The sequence below is a fragment of the Geotrypetes seraphini genome, chromosome 7 (assembly GCF_902459505.1).
Source record: "Geotrypetes seraphini chromosome 7, aGeoSer1.1, whole genome shotgun sequence".
In the NCBI taxonomy this organism is placed as follows: Eukaryota; Metazoa; Chordata; class Amphibia; order Gymnophiona; family Dermophiidae; genus Geotrypetes; species Geotrypetes seraphini.
In genome coordinates, this window is record NC_047090.1 from 155054686 (window position 1) to 155079499 (window position 24814).

Genomic DNA, 24814 nt, shown 5'->3' on the forward strand with positions numbered 1-24814 from the left:
GGGCGAGTGACATCACATCCTGCCCCTTGCTCTGTGTGTGTGAGCGCGTAAAGCCCAGCTGTCGCATGCGCACTGTCCCTCGGTGGCTGGCGGCGAGATCAGGAGGGTTTTTCCCGCCGATCTTCACTTCTGGAGTTGCCAAGCCCCACCTAAGCCCACCGATTGGCCTGGACTGCTGCTCACGCCCACCTCTCCTCCTGATTCGCACGACTCATCCGCTTCCTGCCGTGGATTGGCCGCAACCCTGCTGTCTCCACTGCCCCGAAGCTTCCTTCTGCTGCGACCCGGCCGGCTATGCACCCCCTTGAAGCGTGCACCCGGAGCGGATTTCCCCCCCCCCCACCCCTCCTTGGTACGCCACTGCCTGCCACTCTACAGTTGCTGAAGTAGGAGTTTCCACAGGAATGGAACCAAAACAACAGCTTCCTAACTATTTACAAAGGGCTCCTTTTACAAAAGTGCACTAGGGCTTTAACGTGCGGAACCTTAATGCCAGCATTGAGCTGGCGTTAGTTCTAGAAGCGTAGTGCACGGTAATTTCCTGTGTGCGTTAAAAACGCTAGTGCACCTTAGTAAAAGGAGCCCAAAGATTAGGAGCAATTAAGTGCATGCTAACTCCAATAACTAAATCACAGGAGCCCATTAACTCGTTATTTTGGGTGCCAATCTGGATCTGCATCCGATTCTGGATGCTCTTTATAGAATCTGGGGGATATTCAGCAGCCCCCCTTCAAATGGCCAGCGCCATTAAGCATGAAGAAAAGCACTGGTGTTGGCACTTAACTTTTTGCAGAACATTTCTATTTTGAATATCCATCGCAATGCTTTTTTTTTAAATTTAGAGCTGTCAAATAATTACAATCAAGCAAAAAACTATAGTTCTCTTTTACCTGGGGCACTAAATGCTCTGACACTGCTCCCATGTGTATAGGAATTTTATGAGCATCAGAGCATTTAGCGCTCCGGGCCGCGGTAGAAACCGTTGTACAGATTAGATTAGAGAAAGTGCACAATACCCTATTTCTCATAAAGGCAAATCTAATCAAACACAAAGCAGCTGCAGTCCACCATTAAGTGAGGAATCCAATTCAAAAGGTGGCTATTTTTAAAACCACAAAAGGAAAATAATAAAAAGAGGAATATGATGAGTTCTAGCAGACAAGAAAGAGCCTATTTCACATCAACGCTTTTAATTAAAATTGTAAGTCTCATTTCTAGGTTTGCTTGTGTAGGTTGTCAGTTTGTTATAATAACATCCTCTACAAATGAAGAGGCTGAGAAAGAGAGTGGCAGAATGTTTTACACGCATCATGCTGTCTGCATATGTTTCTCTGAAAGCGATGGCTCATTTAGCTGCTACTAATACAATCCCTGAAACTTCTTTTGGATGTAATGCCCCCCTTCAGGGTATTTCTGGGTTCGGGGCCTAACTTGGCTAGAGTTCTCCAAAGGCACTCGGTTCTTACTCGTTTGGTGCCTCCACCTGAGGAAAATAAGTGTTAGCGGATGGGATTACACTCTTCTCCCCCCAGGAAAAAATCCTAAAAGACTTCTGTGAACAAGGTTGGCTAATACATTAAACAAGCTGTATTGAACTATTTACACAGGCCAAGTAAAAATCTAATTATCATAAACAACTTTCACCAATTTCTGTACTCACTTACAAGAAGGACCTAGACATAATTGGAGTCACAGAAACGTGGTGGACTGATGACAATAAATGGGATGTGGCCATACCAGGGTACAAACTCTACAGGAGAGACAGGACACACAAAAAGGGTGGAGGAATAGCGCTATATATAAAAGACTCCATACCCTCAACCAGGATGGAAACAACAGTAAGGGCGGATGGCTTGGAATCACTATGGGTTAAGCTACCGGGAGGAACTGGAGCAGACATAAAATTGGGTCTGTACTATCGCCCACCTGGACAATTGGAAGAAATCGACCAGGACCTGGAGGCTGAACTGAGGCAAGTATGCAAAAGCGGTAGTGTGGTGGTTATGGGGAACTTCAACCACCCTGGGATAGACTGGAGTATCGGGCACTCAAACTGCACGAGGGAGACCAAATTCCTGGAGGCCACAAGGGACTGTTTCATGGAACAGCTGGTCACGGAACCAACACAGGGAGATGCCACTCTTGACCTAATCTTCAATGGACTAGGGGGACCCGCAAAGGAGGTGGTGGTACTAGCCCCACTAGGAAACAGCGATCACAACACGATCCAGTGCAGGCTAGAAATTGGATCATCAAAGGTGAAAAGAACCACAACGACAGCACTCAACTTCAAAAAAGGGAATTATGATGCCATGAGGAAAATGGTGGGAAAGAAACTCAACGGCAACACAAGGAAGATGGAGTCCTTAGAAAAAGCCTGGACTCTACTCAAGGGCACGGTGCACGAAACACAGAACCTGTGCGTCCCCAAGTTCAGGAAAGGGTGCAAAAAAAATAGAACAAAAAACCCAGTGTGGATAACAAATGCAGTGAAAAAGGTGATAAGTGACAAGAAAGCGTCATTCAAAAAATGGAAAAAAGACCAAACAAAGGACAACCAAAAGGAGCACAAAGAACACCAAAGGGAGTGTCACCGAGTGGTTAGGAAAGCAAAAAGAGACTATGAAGAGAGAATGGCGGGGGAAGCAACAAACTTCAAATCATTTAAGGGGAAGCAACCGGCAAGGGAGGAAGTGGGACCCTTGGATGATGGAGACAGAAAGGGAGTGGTAAAAGAGGAAAAAGAGATAGCTGACAAGTTAAATGACTTCTTCACGTCAGTCTTCACGAGGGAGGACACAACCAACATTCCGGAACCCGAACTGATCGTAAATGGAGATCAGGATGACAAGCTGGTCCAACTAGAGGTAAGCCAAGAGGATGTCCTCAGGCAGATAGACAGGCTAAAGAGCGACAAATCGCCAGGACCGGACGGCATTCACCCAAGGGTACTCAAGGAACTAAGGAACAAAATAGCAGAGCCATTTCGACAAATATGCAACCTATCCTTAAAAACTGGAGAGATCCCGGAGGACTGGAAAATAGCAAATGTCACGCCCATCTTCAAGAAGGGTTCAAGGAGTGACCCAGGAAACTACAGGCCGGTGAGCTTGACCTCGGTCCCGGGAAAGATGATGGAAGTGCTAATTAAGGACAGCATCTGTGAACACATCGAAAACAATGGACAGCTAAAGTCGAGTCAGCATGGCTTCTGCAAGGGTAGGTCATGCCTCACAAACTTATTGTACTTCTTTGAGGGGGTAAACAGCCAGGTGGATAAAGGGGAATCCATAGACATCATTTACCTTGACTTCCAAAAAGCCTTCGACAAGGTACCACACGAAAGACTGCTTAAGAAGCTATGGAACCACGGGGTGCAAGGGGAGGTCCACCGATGGATCAAAAACTGGCTGGCAGACTGGAAACAGAGGGTCGGAGTAAAGGGCCATTACTCAGACTGGCAATGGGTCATGAGCGAAGTTCCGCAGGGGTCGGTGCTGGCACCGCTCCTGTTCAATATATTTATTAACGACCTGGAGGCGGGAACAAAATGTGAGGTCATTAAATTTGTGGATGACACCAAACTATACAGCATGGTTAAAACCATGGAAGACTGCGAAGATCTCCAAAAGGATCCGACGACACTGAAAGAGTGGGCCAAGAAGTGGCAAATGAGCTTCAACATAGGGAAATGCAAGGTCATGCATGTAGGGAAAAATAACCCGATGTTCACTTACAAAATGGGGGGGATCACTGCTAGGGGTAAGTAATCTTGAAAAAGACCTGGGAATGATGGTAGACACAACATTGAAGGCGTTGGCACAATGCGCCACAGCCTCAAGGAAAGCAAACAAAATGTTGGGTATCATTAAGAAGGGTATCACGACCAGGACGAAGGAAGTCATCTTGCCACTGTATTGTGCAATGGTGCGCCCGCATCTGGAGTACTGTGTCCAGTACTGGTTGCCGTACCTCAAGAAGGACATGGCAGTACTTGAGGGAGTTCAGAGGAGAGCAAGAGGAGAGCAACTAAGCTGATAAAGGGTATGGAGAACCTCTCATATACTGACAGACTGAAAAAGCTGGGGCTGTTCTCCCTGGAGAAGCGGAGACTTAGAGGAGACATGATAGAAACCTTCAAGATCCTGAAGGGCATAGAAAAAGTTGACAGGGACAGATTTTTCAGATTATGGGGAACCACAAGTACTAGGGGACACTCGGAGAAATTGAAAGGGGACAGAACTAACGCTAGGAAGTTCTTTTTCACCCGGAGGGTGGTGGATACATGGAACGCGCTTCTGGAGGCTGTGATAGGCAGGAGTACGTTACAGGGCTTCAAAGGAGGTTTGGATAGGTTCCTAGAGGACAAAGGGATTGAGGATTACAGATAGGAGTAGAGGTAGGCTATAGGGATAGGAGTAGAGGTAGGTTATAGAAATAGTCAGAGACCACTGCTCAGGCAATAGGCCTGAGGGTCCGCCACTGGAGCAGACCGCTGGGCGAGATGGACCTCTGGTCTGCCTCAGCGGAGGCAATTTCTTATGTTCTTATGTTCTTATACTAATACTTATGAAGTTAACCCAATATCATTAGTCTGTAATTCAGATATTTACAACTATTAACTGAGTCTTTTGAAACCTTTAAATCCCCTTTGGTTTGTTTGCCAAGGGCAGTAGCTGCAAATTCCTCCCAGTTTCTCAGTTACATCAGTATGTGGGCATGGCAGGGTGCCTAAGTTCCTCTATCCTTGACAGTCCACCCTCACCCAGTCCCCAGATCTCACCCCTCCTTTGAGCTCGCACAGGCAGGTAATTGATGTTCTTCCAGGCTAGCTAGGCTTGCTCCTGCTGCATTCTCCTGGATGCTCTTCCCTGGGCTCTGAGGATAACTGTCCTCCCAAGAGCTATCCTCCTCTACTGGCCAATCCTAGGGAGCTGGCTAGGATATTTTGCTGGACCCCTTGTGCCAATTACAACCCAGATGTCTTATTCCTCTGCTAGGCTCCTGGTGATGATCGTACCCTGGAGGCCTCCGTGTCTTCAAAAGGAGCCTCTTGAGTATGTATCCTGCTGGGGTTCAGATTACCAGCCCTTAACAGGGGTCTGCAACCATCAGTAACAGGGATCCTTCTAGAGGGATACCTCTGCTGTTCCCAGCCCTTGTCACCGATAGTGCCCCCGCAGACCTTTTTCTTCTGCCATGAACTGCTCCTAAAGGCCACATGCCTTGAGCCAGCTCCCAAGGGCTGCTGTTCCTCTTCCTCCTCCTGCCCTGATCAGTACTCCCAAGGGCTGACGGAGGACCTTCGCGCTTGTGTGGGCCTCGACATGATGACATCACACAAGCGCGGCTTTGTAAAGTTTGCGAGGCACTGCTATAAACGGTGCTCAAAGTTAGGCGCCATTTATAGACTAGCGCTTAGCGCCAGGATCTGCACCTAACTTTAGACATGAAGAATTACACCAGCCAAACCCTGGTGCAAATCCTTGTGCCTAAATTGGATGTGGATCCCCCTTATTCTATAACAGCATGCATAAATTACAGGAATAGCCCAAATTCGTCCTTGACCCTGTCATGGCACTGCCCCTTTTTAGTACTGCATACAAAGTTTGTGCGCTGATCCCGGCGCCTAAAAATACATGTGTCAATTTTAATTTATGCCAACTAGCGCCAATAATTTATTATTAGCACCCAATTATTGGTGCTAATTTCCTTGTTATTCAATTAAAATGCACCCAGTCATTGGACACATACCCAAATTTCCATACACAGTTTTTAGCGCCACTTATAGAATTAGGCTAATTGCCTAATGTTAGTTGCCCAACCTTATAAAATTAGGGGGTAAGTGTAGCTTTACCTGAACTCAATAGAGATGTTCTTGGGGCTTGGGATGGGGGAGGGGCTTGCATTTATGCACAGCCTATGAAAATGCATGCATATGGATGTAATTTGACCTTGAAAACTTGTGTCTGCCGAAGAGCAGGTGGAAATGAAAGCACAGAAATTCCCTGGGATAGTTCTCAAAGCAGAAGTCTGAGCCTACTTTCTTTTCAAAAGTTCACCAAAGCCCGCACAGGGAAAAGTGTACATGTACAGTATTTCATTGGTATCCATGCCATTATCAAATTACCTCCTTAATGACAGAATTCACGGCGAAGAACAAACCTTTCTTTATCTCCCTCACCTGATCAGTTAGCTGCAAGATGAACAAGTTGCACCTGCTGCCTGATTTTTGTAATGCGATTATTATTTTTTCTCTCTTTTTAATGATTCATTTTCTTGCTAACAATATTCACATCACTTTGCAGCTGTGTTTGCTGTGACGTGAGCTTCAGTCATGTATGAATTAGGTAGATGAAGTGAAAAAATAATGATGGATTAAGGGAGTCTTGTCATTTGGGGCCTGAACTTTCCTTGCACCCCTGTAAATACTGACACTATAGGAGTGTTTATGCCTAGAGAATTTTCCCATTTATATTCTTTCTTATCATTTTGTACGGTATTTTTCCAATAAATTTTTGAAAATAGGATATAAAATGCTTGAATCACTCAAATGTTCACCAAGGGACATGAAAAGAAAGACAGCAGGGACAAAAACATAGAAATGTAGAAAAATAATGGCAGATAAAGGCCAAATGGCCCATCTAGTCTGCCCATCCACAGTAACCATTATCTCTTTCTCTCTCCGCACTACCAAAGAGTTCTCTTTGGGGAGAAACAACATCAAATAGGAACTACTGGTGGACCCCTGGAAAGTGATGATGCCATCACTGCACATCAAATTGGGCCTAATGAAACAAATTGTCAGAGCTCCAGATAAGTAGTCAGCAGCCTTCAAGACATCTTCCCTAATCTGTCTGAGGCAAAGGTCAAAGCTGGTGTCTTCATCGGACCACACCTAAAGTAGATCCTGGTGTGCAAGGAGTTTCCCAAGAAGCTAACTAGGAAGCAGATTGAAACAGCTTTGGTGCTATAGTTTGGGGCTTCCTGGGAAATCATTACATTACATTACATTAGAGATTTCTATTCCGCCATTACCTTGCGGTTCAAGGCGGATTACAAAAAGGATCTATCTGGTCATTTCCAGAGGAATTATAAAATAGTTAGGGAGTAGTCAACTTGGTTCACAGAGATGAGGTGGTTCTTGTGGCGTTAGGTTGTTTTAGGGAGAAGGGAGACCTTAGGTTGGTTTCGATTATTGGGTATCAGGGATTTTTTAAATAGTAAGGTTTTTATTTCTTTTCTAAATGTTCTGTAGTCAGGGGTCATTATCAGCAAAGTAGAGAGTTGGCGGTCCAGTCTCACCGCTTGTGTGGCCAGGAGGCCATTATACCGTTTTTTCTGTTTGACTTCTCTGATTGGGGGGGGGGAAGTGAATGGAGCGTGGGCTCTCCTTTGTCTGGTTGAGGTGCTTCGGATTAGACGGTTGTTTAGGTATATTGGGCTGTTGCTGTTCATGGATTTAAATAGGAGACAGTAGAACTTGAATTGTATTCTTGCTTGAATTGGTAGCCAGTGTGAATGGAGGTACGCCTTGGTGATGTGGTCATGTTTCCTCAGAGAGTAGATGAGTCTCAGGGCTGTGTTCTGGATTGTCTGCAGTTGTTTAATCATGGTCGCGGGGCAGAGGAGATAGAGAATGTTACAATAATCTAGGAGACCCAGCATTAGGGCCTAGACTAGGATCCGGAATTGAGTTTTGTTGAAGAATTTTCGCACTTGTCTTAGGCTGAAAACTACATGAAGTTGGTTGAGAATCTGGTGCATGCATGGATGCCCTCCTGCCCGATGAGAGCAGGCAGTGGGGCAGGGCTGGGGTATAACGGAGTTGGGTGGAACTGGGTGGGTCTGGGGGGACACGAATCTAGGGGTCTGGATTTTACTAAAGTAAAATCTGGTAACCCTAGAATCTGGTGAAGAATTGCAGTAATATGGGCTATAGGCAATGATCCCTCTAAGGATTGGCTGGATGCGTGCAAACTTTTTCTCATGTGAGCAGCAAGTTCTTAACACCGTCAATTTTCCAGATTTGCAAGTATTTTTGTGAGCACCCATGTAATTAGGCTGTAAGTGATGCTTCTAGAATGTATGAGTGCTCAGTTTAAAGGAAACGTGGAGGGGCTTTTTCAAGAGGATGTCTAAGTCTGAGGTTGGATGTTTTGGTCAAGACGTCCACAAACCCAGCAGAAATAACTGTCCATTTTAAAATCTGCCAGATGTCTATCTTTTATTTTTGAAAATGACCTATGTATAAGTTTTGGTCCTTAGGACGTCTATCCATTTTCCATTTGGACACCCCAGTCTTCCAATTTCCTAAGGTTTTCCTGCAGTTTATCACAGTCGGCATGCATTTTAACAACTTTGAACAGTTTAGTCATCGTGCCTCTCATATCCCCACCGCTGCCACTTTCCCGAATCAGGAGCAGCAGCGGAAAACTGAAATAGAGCGATTGCGGGACCTTCTGGTACAAGCCCATGGCTTCTGGCTCTGCATCAGAACAAGAAATGACATCAGAGGGGGTGGTCCGGCAGCTGCAGGCATGTATAGAAAGGTCCTGTGATTGCTCTATTTTAGTTTGTCGCTGCTGCTTCTGTTTCAGAAATCTGAAAGTGAAAGCATAGATTGGTGCCTGTTTTCTGAGCTTAAATCTAAGCCTTCCAAATAAAAAAAATACATTGAAAAGCTTATATTTAAGAGTTCAGAAGAGTGGTGCTGATGTGTACTGCACGGTTGGGTTTGCCTCGGGCATGCACACAAGAGCTGTGCATATCAAGAAACTTTTCTGTGCATGTGCCAATCACGTTCCTCCTCCTTGCTTTTACAGCATGCATACACTTGTAATTCGAATATCATTTCTTTTGAGCACTGGAGAGCTATGTTTCTGCTCTGTTCCAGCCGTATGGGGTGTGTGCTGTTGGCTCTATCAAAGGCAGGGCCGGATTTTCCTATAGGCTAACTAGGCTTCAGCCTAGGGCCTCAAGATCAAGAGGGGCCTACATTCAAATTGTTAGCAAAATTAAAATTACACTATTCTAAAAACAGTGAACACTAAAACACTGAACCGAAAATAAGGAGAAATTCTACGCTTCGGGATCGGAACCGGCTCCGGCCGCAACAGGGCGCCGATTCAGCTTCTCCCTTTCTTTTTCTCGCCCTGGGAGAAGGATCGGGGAGGGAAAGACGTCAGTCCGGAAACAGCTGGGCAAAGCCCAGCCCCGCGGGGAGAGAGGCAAAACGTGGATCCGTCAGGACAGGGCGGTCCAGACTGGCATCGGGGTGGGGGTGGGGTGTGGGGTTTCAGTGGAAGGGGGATGGGAGGCAGGCGGGCATCGGAGGGGGGGGGGTGAGGTGAGGAAGGACGCACTGGGGGCACTATGGACATAGGAAGGGGCAATGTTGTGTGTTATGTTTGATTAGTTATTGTTACAAGTACTATATATGGTGCTGAGAATAAATGTCCAAATAAGTGTTCTCGACTTTTTTTTATTTATTATCCGTGTCACATGTTTTATAAAGGTTAGTACCAATAACAACATGTTTCATTTAACATATCGATATATATCACAGTAATGATGTATTTTATTATCTCTCATGTAATTTACAAACTTAAAAATGGGAGGTGAAAGTGGAATAGCCTAGGGCCTCTTTTCATCTAAATCCGGCCCTGATCACAGGAGAATCAACCTGTCAGTCAGGTAAAAGAAGGAAAGGGAGATTCGGGCAGGCCAGATAAAACTCGAGAGCTTATACAAGCTAGAGAGGCCCGGAGCAGGAAGAAAGAGACCTCCAGATTATGCTTCTACAACATATCTTTCAAGAACTCAAAGAGTAACTGGGAGGTAGGAAAGCTTTGTATTTACATTGAAATGGTTCTCTGGTCCAATAAGAAACAGACTCTTTTTGTTTGTTTGATATTAATCTCTCACCTGTTTAATATTTGTTAACAGCGTTGAACTTACTGGTTATGCGGTATAGAAATGATTTGTTATGTAATGTTCATGTGCAATACTAAGTTAACACCCTGTGAGAGGAAAATGTGCCTGTTTGCATCACACTGTTGAAAGACTTTTTTGTGCACTTTTAACCTGTGGTCCCACTGTATCTGTAAAGGCTTCTTGGCCCATGCCTGCTCCCATCATCACACCTGCTTTATATTGAAATGATCAATCTATGACGTGTGACTCCTGATGCAATCTGAGCCATGTTGTGGCTTTTTAGACAATTGTAAACTGTTGTGTGTTTGCTGTTGCTTTCATTTTGGATATTTTGTTGCAATCTGCATAGAATTGTGGGATATGCGGACTATACATCTTTAAAATAAATAAACAAATACATAAATTATGCGCATCTTTTATCAATAAGCACACGTTTTAAAGTCTTGCATCAGAGATCTTTTTTTTTTGTTTTGTTTGTTTGCCTTGAATGAGCATTCTGAATGGTTTTGTCTCTTTTAGTGGGGTACCTGCCTCTTCTTTTTTGCAATCTGACTGCAGGGGGGTTGCATGGTCTGAAGTAGCAAGAGCTGTGCTTTTGGGAACAACGGTGGCCTTAAGACTCAAAGCTGTAGATGTCTGCAGCTTAATTAAACAGGAGCTGGGGCTGCGGAATCAGAGGTAGTGGAAGGGTTCCAAAGCAGGAGGGGCAGAAGCTGAGGTAGCCTATGAGGTTAAGTACAGGGTTGTGGTAGGACTTATAAGATCATGAAGGGCATAGAGAGAGTAGAGAAGGACAGATTCTTCAAACTTTCGAAAAATAAAAGAACAAGAGGACACTTGGAAAAGTTGAAAGGGGACAGATTTAAAACGAATGCTAGGAAGTTCTTCTTTACCCAACGAGTGGTGGACACCTGGAATGCGCTTCCAGAGGGAGTAATAGGGCAGAATACAGTACAGGGGTTTAAGAAAGGATTGGACAATTTCCTGCTGGAAAAGGGGGTAGAGGGGTATAAATAGAGGATTACTGCACAGGTCCTGGACCTGTTGGGCCGCCGCGTGAGCGGATTGCTGGGCATGATGGACCTCAGGTCTGACCCAGCAGAGGCATTGCTTATGTTCTTATGAGTGCGACCAGTGATACAGTTGACTCCACCTAACTTCATGTCGGTTAAGCACATGCTTCGGTTATCCACACCTGACCAGCACGGTCCCGTTTTTTTTTTTTTTTTTTACATTAAAGTCAATGGACGTAAACTCCGGATAATTGCAATTATGATAAGCATACAATCCACTTATGCGAATAGATGTTACAGGTCCAACCTCAATTCTCTCATATTACGTTCACTCCGATTAAATGCAACCACGTTCTGACGTGGATGAGCCACGTGTTTCGGAACTGCAGCCTAGACCTTGGCAACTGTTTGAACTTTCGGAACTGCACCATAGTGTCGCGTGAACAAAAATCATTGTCTTTGGCTGAACGTGTCCACCATGCTGGACAAAAATCAGTCTTTAGCTGAACGTGTCGATGTGTTAAAGAAACTTGACCAAAGGGAGAGTCAGGTCTCTATTGCAAAACATTACAGTGTTCATCCTAGCCAGATTTCTCGGATTTACAAAAAAAAAGCAAGCCATATTGAAAGACTGGCAAAACAACAACAATCCTACGAGAAAATGGAAAAGAATTGGGAAGGCTGGAGACGTTGAACAGGCGTTCCTGCGATGGTTTCCTGAAGCTGGAAGTCGACAACTGCCAATCAGTGGACCTCTGCTGATGGAGAAAGCAGCACAGTTATCTGAAGAACTGGGCGTAGAAGACTTCAAAGTGATAAACGGATGATTAGAGAGGTGGAAAGTTCATAATGGCATAAAATTTAAGAAGCAGCATGGCAAAAAACAAGACGCAGATGAGTTTGGTGCAGACACTTCGTCCATTGAACTCCCAGTTGGAATTTCATCACAAGAGTTTGAGTTGCCCATCATCTGACAGCCACTAATTCCGATATTTGTACAGTCATAAAGGACACTGCAGACAACCAAGAGTCTGATGATGATGGAGATACTGCTACTGCCATCACGACTAATGAACCATCTGCAGAGATTGTTTCCTTCCCGGACGCGCTGAAGTCCCTAGACATGTTATCTGGAGATAAATGGCTGTCATGACTATGGACAGTTTTACAGCATCAGTAGTCAGATACACAGCCTGAATCGTGCAATCTGCATGCAGAAAACAATGACTGATTATTTCAGTAAAATGTTGGTTTAAAAAAAGGTTTATTGCATTAGACCGAACAGTATTGATTCTGCAACTGTACCGTATTACATTGTATTCAGTGTGTTTTTGGTTGAATATAAGTTTTTATGTTTCTCTGTAGAGGGCCTTTTACATTGCAGCCGAGGCGGCTGTGTCTACTCCATCGCCCTGAATCTGATCTGAAGAATCTCGGCAACTTGCTGATGCCTCTGTGTTCTCTCAGGCCAGTATGATTGGGGTGGTCATGGGTGGTGAATTTGAAGGGGGGGGAGGATTGACTTGGGTTTGGTTGGTGTGGTTGATATGGTGTGCCTTACTGGAAGGCATGCGTTGGATGAATGGTAGGTGTGCGTGGGACGTGGAGCCCATTTATCCAAAAAGTTAGGCAGCCTTGCTTTGTTCCCCGAGGAGGCCTTCTAACCGCCTTAGTTCTGTACCCATGTGGTGGACGCCAACTTAAAGCCACTACTGGCCTTGTTATTGTATGTTTTATTATTTGTGCACAGCATATACTCGCTGGGGTTATTGCATCTGTCTTTTCATGGTTGAGCGTTACTGTCGTCCTCCTGGGCCTGCCTGTTTTGTTATTTGTTATTTAATACTGTTGTGTTGTAGCCTATGTTTCCTTGTTATGGTGCTGGCTGCTACCTCAATAAAAATGATTAAAAAAAAAGTTTTATTGCATTTAACTATAGCATACTGTGATTTTTCATGACTAACAAGTGGTACTCCTATTAAGCGCACATAAGCGCACGTGGCAACATGGTCCGAAGGGCGTGCACTTAAGCGGAGTCGAATGTACATAGTTCATTAGATCAGCTATAGGAGTGGGGCAGCAATAGGTGGGGAGAGAGAGAGCTAATGGGTTAAGGGAAAGGCTTAGGTGAAGAGAGATGGATTAATAGGGATTGAGGAGAATAGAGGGAGAGAGATTGGTGGTACTAAGGATGGGAGAATCACAGGGGGAGATAAGGGATGTTCACTCATTAGTACACATTGAGGGGCCCTTTTACTAAGCTGTATTAACTACTACTACTTATCACTTACTGTATATAGTGCTGAAAGGTGTACGCAGCGCTGGGCATTTTAACATTTATAGACGGTCCCTGCCCGGAAGAGCTTACAATGTAACTTGGACAGACAGACATGACATAGAGGGTAGGGGATGCAGAACCCAAGGTGAGAGGAGTTAGGAGTCGGAAGCACTCTCAAAGAGGTGGGCTTTTAAACGGGCCTTGAACACTGCCAGAGACAGTGCCCGCCATAGGAATATTAACCAACTAGGATGACTTTTGCCACACATTAGATGTTAGTGCATACTCTTGATAATGGCTAACACACGTTAAAACCAACCAGAGTTGTAAAAACCCTGCTTAAGCTGATCAGTGTAGGTAGGGGCAGGTGGGGGGTGGAGCGGAGTGACAGCTAGTGCCCAAATTAGTACCATCTGCTAGCTGTCATGACTGTCAATAACTGAGTTCAAAAGGGGAAAAAAATCCCCTCTCATGATAGCTAACAACATAACAAAAAATGAAAGAGCTACCTCAGAAACAAAGTGAGGAAAGAGTGTACACCACAGAATGTAAATTGTGAAGAGACAACACATTCAGTTTTAAAGATGATACAATGATAAACTGTATTTGTTAAATATACATGTACAGAGTCTTTAAATATCATTCCCTAGCCCATCATACACACTATATAAAGACACATAATTTCAAGCATATCATGTATTCCAAGGTTACCCAGTTTTGTCAGTATGAATACACAAATCACTTATCTTGATCTGTAGCCCTGTCTGTCCAGCAGAGCATCCTGCTTTGGCAAACCTTCAGAGACTGTCAGAACACAAGATATGAAGAAGATGCTGAGGGTCCAGGCTTAGAAAACTTCTCTACACTAAAGCTGCAGTGGCAGACTGGCAGTGGAATTGTGGTTGATACTCTTAAAAAGAGCATGGAATGTGATGATGTTGAAAGAGAATAACTTTATTCAAACATGACATCAAACAAATTTATCAAATGATTGTATTCCATTCCACAGAGTCATTCATTCCTAGAGGCTTATCTGTCTGAAGTTTCAAATATCCAAAGCTGTTTCCAGAAAGTGAATTGAAAAAGTCTATCCCCCTCAAAGGTACCAGAATCTTTTCCATTATAAAGCAATGCAAAACATGCCTAGTGGGGGTTCCTGATCATTTTATGAAGCTGATAAGGAACCCACATAGTGGAAAAAATGTCTGGAAACCTCTGGCTTCCAAGATAGGTTATGGACTGGTTGAAGATTTGAAGTGTTTAAAGATAATGATTAGAAATTTTCAATCTTAGTTGTTTGGTAATAAAACCTCTTTTGATAAAAAAAAAAAAATCAATATAAAAGAGCTCCTTATATGTATATGAATGTAGTTATCAGTTAATAAAAATACCCCTTATGTTCTAAAGTTTAAAGTGACTTTGCCAAAGAGTGCTTCCTATGAAAATAGTTTTATAAAAACAACTGGCTAGAGACTCAGAGAAATGCTATTTCTTAGTTTTATGAAGTATAATTTTCAGAGCAAATTTTCATACAAATTCTATTTGTCTAGATTTGTTTCAGGGCAATTTCTCCAAATGGGTTATTTTTGCACATATCATGACATATCTCTCCTTGGCAGCTGTCTGTGTGTCTGTCTGCCTTTCTGTCTCTCTCTCTCTTCTTGGCCGCTGTCTGTTTGTCTTTCTGTCTCTCTCTCTCGCTCTCTGTATGTCTGTCTTTCTATCTCTCTCTCCATGGCTGCTGTCTGTCTGTCTGTCTCTCTCCCTTTCTGTCTCTTTCTCTCTCTCTCCTAGCCGCTGTCTGTGTGTCTTTCTGTCTCTTTCTCTCTCTCTCCTTGGCCACTGTCTGTGTGTCTGCCTGTCTGCCTTTCTCTCTCCTTGGCTGCTGTCTGTGTGTCTGTCTGTCTTTCTGTCTCTTTCCCTCCCTCCTGTTTCCCGCCTGCGCCCCGCTCCCCTTCCTTTACCCTCCCCCCAGCCCACCCCAGACATGGCTATGTGGCGTATGATCTCAGTCCCTCAAATTGACAGCTAATGCTCACTGTAGTGCTTGCCATGAATGAGCTGCTAGGATGCAGAATCATGCAAAGTGGTTCATTAATGCCAAAAAATGTGAAAACAAAGATGCAAAAAAAAGAGACTTTGCAGGCCTATTTTTGCAAAACAATCTAAAAACAGAAAATAATTTAAAAACGTTTAAAAGTAGCTTAAAATGTTTCCTTTTTAAAGATGCTTTTAATTGAAGTTGTTATTTCTTTTTTTTTTTTTTTTTTCTTCTTCTCTTTCTTTTCTCTTTTCTTTCCTTCTTTTTTCTCCATTAAGTCCTGCCCTTTTGTTCTTTCCCTTAATGTCTCTCTCATTTACTATAATTATTGTATTTCCTCCCTCTTTCCTTCATGTATCTTTTGTTAGTGCGTCCTTATTTAACCTAGTACGTGTTGTAGTTCGTCTAACAGTTTTGTATTTTCATTTTTTTAAAAGTTTGTTTTAATGGTAATTCTGTTTGTTGCAATGTTATTTTATCTAGTGTTTTGTACAACGCTTTGCAGAATCGATAAAGCGTTTAATCAAGAAACTAATTAAACAATAAACAATAAACAATCAACGAAAATAAGTGCACTGGTGGAGACATAGGGCTCCTTTTACAAAGCTGCGATAGTGTTTTTAGCGCATGCAGGATTTTAGCATGCACTAAACCCGCGCTACGCGGCTAGAACTAACGCCAGCTCAATGCTGGCATTAAGGAGCTCATAGTTTTTTCCCCTTCCACAGGTACATAAAAAAAGCAAAAAAGAAGGCCCTGTGGTTCTCTACTCCCTGGTGGTCCAGTGACCCCTAGCTCCTCTAGCCAGCCCTGATGCAAGACTAGAATGTATGAAGGGGATACCCAAATCCCTATCTCTCTAGATACTGCTCCTTTAGATCAAGAACTATAAGGGTTGGCCATGCCCTTTTACTCCTTATCCCCCCTCCCAGAGCTCTGTCTGACCCAGAGAGTTCAGGATATTTGTCTTTGTCGACGGGATAGGGTTACCATATGGCTCCAGAAAAAGGAGGACAGATTGAGACATCTGGGTTTTACTTCCATTTATTTCAATAGAAGTAAAGCCCAGATGTCTCTATCTGTCCTCCTTACTTCCATTACTTTTAGTAGAAGTAAAACCCGGATGTTTCAATCTGTCCTCCTTTTTCTGGAGCTTAGAGTGGGGGAGGGGAGTAGAAAATGGTGCAGAAGTAATCCACGCTACCCAATCCTGGCAGCTTTCTCATTCAAAATGGCTGCCCTGATCCCAGTGATAGTCTTGCAGTTTTTACCACTAACAAGGGAGTTTTACATTTATTTCATTTCTGATAAATGAAACAAAATACTGTAGATCACAAAAATATGAAAGGAAAAAACCAAACAAAATGAAGAGTAAGGCTAGGAATCAAGTTTCAAGTTTATTTAAATATTTGATTTGATCGTAAAATCCAAATCCAATGCGATTTACATTTAGTTAAAAATTAGGTTAAAAAATAAAAAAACAAGACAATTAGTACTATTTTAATAAAATAATAGTTTTTGAAAAAGGGAGGAGAAAAAAAAGGATTAAATAAATTCATAAATAAAAAGGGATAGGTAATGAAACAAGAGGTTGGGGAAGGTTACCCACTTAATTTTCACTTAGCAGTGCTTCTAGTCCACTGTAAAATATTAAAATTTAAATGAATCAGTTAAAAGCGTCATTAAAAAGCCAACTTTTTAGGAGACTTTTAAACGTAATTTTTCTTCTCTTATGTTGATCGGGAGCGAATTCCAAATTTGAGGGGTTATAACAGAAGAAATCACATCCCTCCATGACACCATTTTTTAAATTAATTCAGCAATTTTATTGAATTTTAGTAAATATAACAAATATGATAGATGAGAACAATGCCTCCATAAGGGAAGAATGACAATAAGCACTTGCCACTGACACCATTTTAAATCCAATGCATTCCTAGAGCAGGAGTGGAGGGGGCCACCCCTATCCTAGGCCACTAGAATAACAGGGAAACCCTCTGGAAAGAGCAGGGGAGGAGGGATCAGGCTCTGTTGGGGGCAGGATTTGAGCTGAGGGTAGAGTTATTTGCTTGGGGGCAGGATTATGTCCTGGGAGTATCAGACTGGGGGGAGGGGGAATTAAATAGATGATTTGTGCAGTGGCCCCTGCTACCAGAGTGCCAGTAGCATGGCTGAACTTGCTGAATATTTCTCGTGAAGTGGCGTTTGCTAGATGACAGTCATGATTGCTAGTACATGACACCGGACAGTGCTTTTGTGAGCCCACTGGGACAGCTAGGGAAAATGCTTTGAGTGTGGTTGAAACACTACAAAAAGGCTGTATAAAAGTCCCAATCCTTTTCCTTGATGTCATAATACCCCATTCCACCAATAACAGCCAACCTCATCAGTGATGTCACAATGGCTTCATTGTTCTATACTTGGCTCACTTCTGATATTGTATTGGAGGAGAGTGTGGGGCAGTGGTTAGTGCTACAGCCTCAGCCCCAGGTACATTAGATATTGTGAGCCCACCAGGACAGATAGAGAAAATGCTTGAAGAACCTTTATGTAAACCACTTCTAGTGTGGTTGTAACACAACACAAAGGCAGTATACAAGTCCCAATCCCTTTCCCTGATGTCATAATGCCCCATTCCACCAATAACAGCCAACCTCATCAGTGATGTCACAATGGCTTCATTGTTCTATACTTGGCTCACTTCTGATATTGTATTGGAGGAGAGTGTGGGGCAGTGGTTAGTGCTACAGCCTCAGCCCTAGGTACATTATATAGCTTGTGAGCCCACCAGGACAGAGAGAAAATGCTTGAAGCACCTTTATGTAAACCGCTTTGAGTGTGGTTGCAACACTACAAAAAGGCAGTATACAAGTCACAATCCCTTTTCCTCTCTAGCTATCCAGCCAGCCACGCCTCCATTCTGCTCTTATTGTGCCCTCATCCTGTTTCCTACCCACATTACCCAGCTAACATGGGTTTTTTATCTCACTGCTGTAGCATAGTAAGAGGGATGTGGGGGGTGGGGTGTGCTCCACCCTGTGCATGGTCTTCCTAAAGGCACGGCATCCCTTCTTTCCTCGCTGCACATGCGTGCCCGCCCCTTGCCTTCCCCGTACCTATTTTACTTCCCCAGTACGAGGTTGTTGCCCACGTCGGCATTGACGCTCTCTCTGATGTCCCTTCTGGGACCCGTGCCTAGGAAGTGACGTCAAAGGGCGAGCCGACACCGATGTGGGCACGCTGCTCACGACGGAGAAGTTAAAAAGGGGGAAAGGGAAGGGGGCGCGTGTGCGACAGGGCGGGGTACCACCACCTCGGACCCTGCTCACCTTCTTACACCACTGTCTCACTGGCTGGCTTTTGTAGAGTTTATTCTCCTGACACAGAAACCTGCGAAACAAGGTCTTGGCAAGGTCTCATGCTGAGAGAATTGTGGATTGCAAACATGGTTTGATCTGGAGAGTTTTGTTGACTACATGCGACGATGGATTTTCAGGGAAGCAGCGGATTTGGATATTAAACGACTGCTTTAAAGCTAAGTAACTTTTTTGAATACAGTACTCTCCCGAAATTCACGGGGGTTCCGTTCCAGGAACCCCCGTGAATTTCAGGAGAGGGCAGCTGGAGCGCCGACGGGTGAAGAAAAATCACTCGCGGTCTGCTCTGACCGCCTCTTCCTGTAGCCTACACCAATCAGGAACTGCTTTGACCCACAGCTCCTGATTAGTGTAGCCCGACTTTACTACAGGAAGAGGTGGTCGGAGCAGATCGCGAATGAGCGAGTCTGCGATTCGCAAACCGCGAATAAGCGGGGCAACACTGTAGTGCTAAGACATTTAGTAACTCTCAGATATAAGTAATTTGTGTCCAGTGACTTATACAAGTATTTGTATTAAGTCCATTTTGGGGGGGGGGGGGGGATCAGAGAATTTTTTCTTCCTTATAGAAGGGAGTTTTTTCTTCTCTGGCGTTTTTCCGGCCATGGGCCAATGGTAACAATTGTGACTCTAGTGGGAGTATAGTCTCCCTGTTCGAGTAGTGATCCTTTGGGATTTTGAGGACTATTTGATAGAGATATTTGTAGCTTGATTTGTCACCTGGCACAAAATATAAGTAGACACGGTTAGTGGACATGCTTTCCTATTTTGTACACAGTAGCCATTAGTGTTTGTCTGCAGTAATGTCTACGGCGCACTAGAGCTGCGTTAGGTTCATAATGGACCTCTAAGTGCAGTAGATGAGCAAATGCTTATTTTTTTTCTCAGCAATCTTAACTGGGATCCTAATAGTTCACCAAAGGGAATTACAGTAAAGCTTTCAGAATCACACCTTTATATTCACTTTGTTTATGTGCGAAGGGATTTCCTTCTCAGCTCACCAAACATTAAGAGGAAATATGAACCAAGTACCCAAAAATTTAATGCCCACAGTGGGGCATTTAGCCTGTCTCACATACTGTGGAAAACTAATATGAGACACAATTAACCATGCTCATTATAATCACGCAGCAATTCATAAATATTCCATGAAACAGAGATGGATCGAGAAAGAAACGGCAAATATTGTAGCAGAGCAGACTTATTGGTGCAGCTCGGGACACTGCTATTTTTGTGGCGGCAGGTCAGAGGATGGCTGAGTATGGAGAGGATGAGTCTCGTTCTAAAAGGGTCTTTGAAACGATGGCCAGATATGGCAGTAAGATGAATTAAAATCTGCAAGAGTTAATGTGTTACCGAAGACCCTGGGAACTGAAACTAAACCCCGCTGGAATCCTGCAGGGAGCAGCTGGGCCGATTGGTGCGAAAGATTGATGCGCAGAAGCCACAGTGACACTGCTGGGTCTGATGTTATGCCAGCATGGCACCTGGAATATGTTAAATGCCAGCTGTGGCATTTATTTCATGTATTCAGCACTGCTATGCATGTGAGCAACGATGCTGAATTCAGATAGTACGATCACCATATCTGCACCACTATCCATTTTGCTTAGGCTTGATATTCAGCAGTTGCAAATTAAGGGCCCCTTTTACAAAGCTGCGGTAGCAATTCTCCCATGGCAAATGCATCGAAGCCCATTCAATTCCTATCACTATCACTTTGTAAAAGGGGCCCTAACGGAGTAATATGCAACCAGATATTCAATGCTGGGCTATGTCCAGGTTGCACTGAATATACAGTTTTCAGAGCTGGCTATGGCATAGCTGGTTAAATGTGATATTCAGCAACTAGGCCCTCTTTTACTAAGCTGTGGTAGAGGTTTCTTCTGCGACCCAGGGCACTAAGGGAGAAATTCTGTATAGGACGCCAGTTTCTGCAGCCGCCTAAGAAGCAGCTGAGAATCGCACACCAGCATCCTATACAGGTGACGGTTAGAGAAAGGCGCCTGATCCCTTCCCATCAGCTGATTGCAGCAAGGGAATCCCTCTGCCACGATCGACGGAATGGCTGTGGCAGGGAACTCTCGACCCCCCTCCCCCTCCATGAACTCGGCTGGCAGGAGGGATGTCCAATCCCTCCTGCCACTACCCCCAAACCACCACCCGACACTGACTGCAAGAGGAGGGATGCCCACTCCTTCCCGCCACCACCCCTCGAAGCCCCCTGGCAGGAGGGATGCCCATTCCCTACTGCCGTAACTCACAAAACAATCCCCAGCACCTGTGATAGGCAGGAGGAATGCCCACTCCCTCCTACCAGCAGGCCCTCCGAACCCATGATACCACCCCCTCAGACTCCCACCCTGGCACACCAACCCCCCACCCGTCACCTCCCCAGTACCTTCAGTAGTTTGGCCAGCTGGATGGATGCCTACTCCCTCCGGCCGCCAGGCCCACCTCTTCACAATGATGGACCTTTCCTTTCCCAGTGCATCATGGGATGCACAGGGGAAGGGCCTAAGACCCTAAGGCTCTGATTGGTCCAGGAGGGGTCTTAGTCACCTGGGCCAACCGGAGTCTTAAGCCTCCTTTCCATGGAAGTGGTCATTGGTATCTGGCCAGTCGGAGTCTTAAGCCACTCCCACTGCATCCCAGAATGCACTGGGAAGGAGGCCTAAGACTACGGTTGGTCCAGGTGCCTAAGACCCCTCATGGGCCAATCAGAGCCTTAGGCCCCTCTCCCTGGTGCATCCCAGAATTTTGGAAGAGGCGGGCCTGCCGGCAGGAGGGAGTGGGCATTCCTCTTGCCGGTCATCTCTTAAAGATATGGGGGGGGAGTCGGGAGGTGTCAGGGAGGTTGGGGTGTGAGGGAGTATCAGGGGTATTGGGGAGTATTGGTAAATGTCAGATGAGTGTTGTTGGGTGGGTGTCAGAGAATATCAGGTAGTTGTTGGGGAGTGTCGTGGATTCAGGGGATCGATGGGGCCGGAGGCAGGACAGAATGGGCATCCTTCTCACCAATTGGATGTGGGGGGTATTGGGAGTGTTAGGGGTTTGGGGGATCAACAGGGTTAGTGGCAGAACTGAGGGAATGCCAATTTCGAGTGGTTTATCGAGCATAGTTTTCCCAAGAGCAGGTCCACAAGGTTGGGGGCATTTCTTCTCCAATCTGCCCTAAGTGTACACTGGGGTGCAACTCCTTTTTTCATGCATTTTGGGGATGCCCTCGAGTGAAAGTCTTTTGGAGAGCCGTACTCCGCTTCTTGGAGCGGCTTGTTGGTCACGCTATTCCGATGTCTCCGGTAGGCTTGCTTTTGGATAGATATGAATCTTTGTGAGTGCCTGCTCGGAGACATCGGTTGCTGATCCGGAAAGGTGCTGTTATAGGAAAGAAGGTCATTCTTAGCATTTGGACGCAAGACATAGCGCCTGCTTACTGGGCTTGGAGGAATCGTTTTCATAATTTGATGCTCTTGGAGCAGCGCCATGCTCGTTTATCTGTCAGGCGGTCGAAGATTTTCCTGCAGATCTGGGACCCCTACATTTCCTCGCTTTCCCTTAGGGCCAGAAGTCTGGTCTTAAACTCATTCCGTTGCTGATACCTTATGCTCTCAGCTGTTTTCCCCGGGTTGGTGGGTGGATGTTTGGGTGAGTGTGAATGGAGGGTATGAGTGGTTGGAAGTATATGGAGTTCGGTGGGTAGGGGGGGGGAACTACATTTTGTGGGTGGGAGGATGGGATTTGGTTATTTTGTTTGATATGTGCTGAGCGGCATAAGCAAACAACTTGCTCAGCATACTCCTTTCTTGCTGGGGTTTTTGGGTATGGATTGGGTCTCATGGTGTGGGTTTGGGATGGGGTGGGGGTTTGGGCTTTGGAGTGGGTGGGGATTGGGGGGATTCTTTGGTTGGGGTGAAACTGTGTTTGATGGTACGTTTGGTGTTCGCGACCTTGTTGTATTGTCGTGCTGTATTGTGTATTTACTGATGGTGTGCCAATAAAACATGATTTATACTAAAAATTAAATCAAAAAAAAAGAGAACGACTGAGATGGTAAATGATGAAATGCATGTTTGCTTGTTGACTATCGAGCTGTGTTTTGAGCTAATTTGCACTCAAAAAAAGCACATACAGTGGTACCTTAGATTACGAGCATAATCCGTTCCAGGAGCATGCTCGTAATCCAAAATGCTCGTTTATCAAAGCGAGTTTCCCCATAGGAAATAATGGAAACTCGCTTTGATACGTTCCCACCCCCCCACCCCCGATAACCGGCATCGCTCCCCCTCCCCCCGCTCGCAAAGGCCCCCTCGCTCCAACCGGTCCCCCTCCACCGCGCGAACTGGCCCCCCCGCCAGTACAACTTAAATTTACCCACCTCCCCGTCTAGCACCAGCACCGGCACCAGCACGCAGGCACAGCTCGTGTGCCTAGAAGATCTTCCGGCTTCCGGCTTTGGTTCCATAGACAAAGCACGCCTTTGTCCCGGCGCACTTTTGACCAGACACATCTGGCTTCTGCCTGCCTTGAGCATGCATCTGCGCATGCTCAAGGACTTCTCGGCGAGAGGGAGAATAGAAGTCCTTGAGCATGCGCAGATGCATGCTCAAGGCAGGCAGAAGCCGGAGGTGTCAGGTCAAAAGCGCGCCGGGACAAAGGCGCGCTTTGTCTATGGAACCGAAACCGGAAGCCGGAAGATCTTCTAGGCACACGAGCTGTGCCTGCGTGCCGGTGCTGGTGCTAGACGGGGAGGTGGGTAAATTTAAGTTGTACTGGCAGGGGGGGGTGTCGGTTGGAGCAAGGGGGCCTTTGCGAGCGGGGGGGGAGCGATGCCGGTTATCGGGGGGGGGGGGTGCTCGCAAATCGAGTCAACACTCGGTTTGCGAGTCAAAAGTTTGCTGAGTGTTTTGCTCGTCTTGCAAATCACTCGCAAACAGGATTACTCGCAAACTGAGGTTTGACTGTATATTGCACTGATTAGCAATTCTATTCGATCTACTTTAGTTTCACCATTGTTACAATTACTCATACATTGCATAATGAACATTAAATAAATAACTCTTAAATTTAAATTTTTTGTTGGTTTTGCAATTTTATAATTTCAATTATAATGCGCCATGAAAAACATTTGCTCTGTTTAGTGTGCCAAAGCTTAAAAGGTTTGAGAGCCACTGCTTTAAGATTATTTAATTTTTCTGTTCTCCTCATTTGTGGGTCCTTTTAAAAAGCAAATGCCTGAGCTTCCTATTCTATTCCTATGGGTGGCACAGCATTTAGTGCGTGCTGCTCAGCAGTGCAGCTGTGTAAAAGGACCCGTTGAAATGGGTGACCCCTATTAATGGAGGACTAGCGCTAGTAAAACCATTTAGGGTTCCTTTTACTAAGCTGCGTTAAGGTTTTAACGCGCGGAATAGTGCATGCTACATTGCCGTGCGCACTAGACCTTAACGCCAGCATTGAGTTGGCGTTAGTTTTTCCGTGTAGCGCGGGGTAATTTCCTGCGTGCGCTAAAAACGCTAGCGCACCTTAGTAAAAGGAACCCTTAGTGTTCAATAATTTTTATTGAGTTTTAAAAATAAAATATACATATCAAAAATCTTACAAATAATATCATCTCAACTCAGTTAATACATTGTAGATATATAAATTCAAAGAAATCAACAATCAATTATCTCCACAATACAATTACTTTCTTCCCTATATAATGGGGATATATTTAGCATTACCGATATTGCTTCCTATCTTTTCCCTTTTTCATGACTTTGCTGTACAAGTTTGTTTGCATAATTATTAGTTTGAATAATTTCAATAAATAAATAATCCACACCGTCAGAAGAGAGAGATCACTGGAGAAGGACATCATGTTTGGGAACATCGAAGGAACCAGGCAAAGAGGGTGACCGGCAAGCAGATGACTGGACGCGTTGAAAACAACCACGGGGATAACACTGGAGGACCTTACCAGCACAAAACCGATTTCTTTTTAGATCTGTAATTCATCAAGTCGCTAGGACTCGAACATGAGTCGATGGCACTTAACATACATACAGCTGGTATGATTATTGATGTTTCATTGCGGAAGAAGATTCCCTCCTTAAAAGTTATTGGAACCCGCCGACAAGATATGTTCTCTGTATCAGCACCACAACTTTGGAATTCATTACCATTA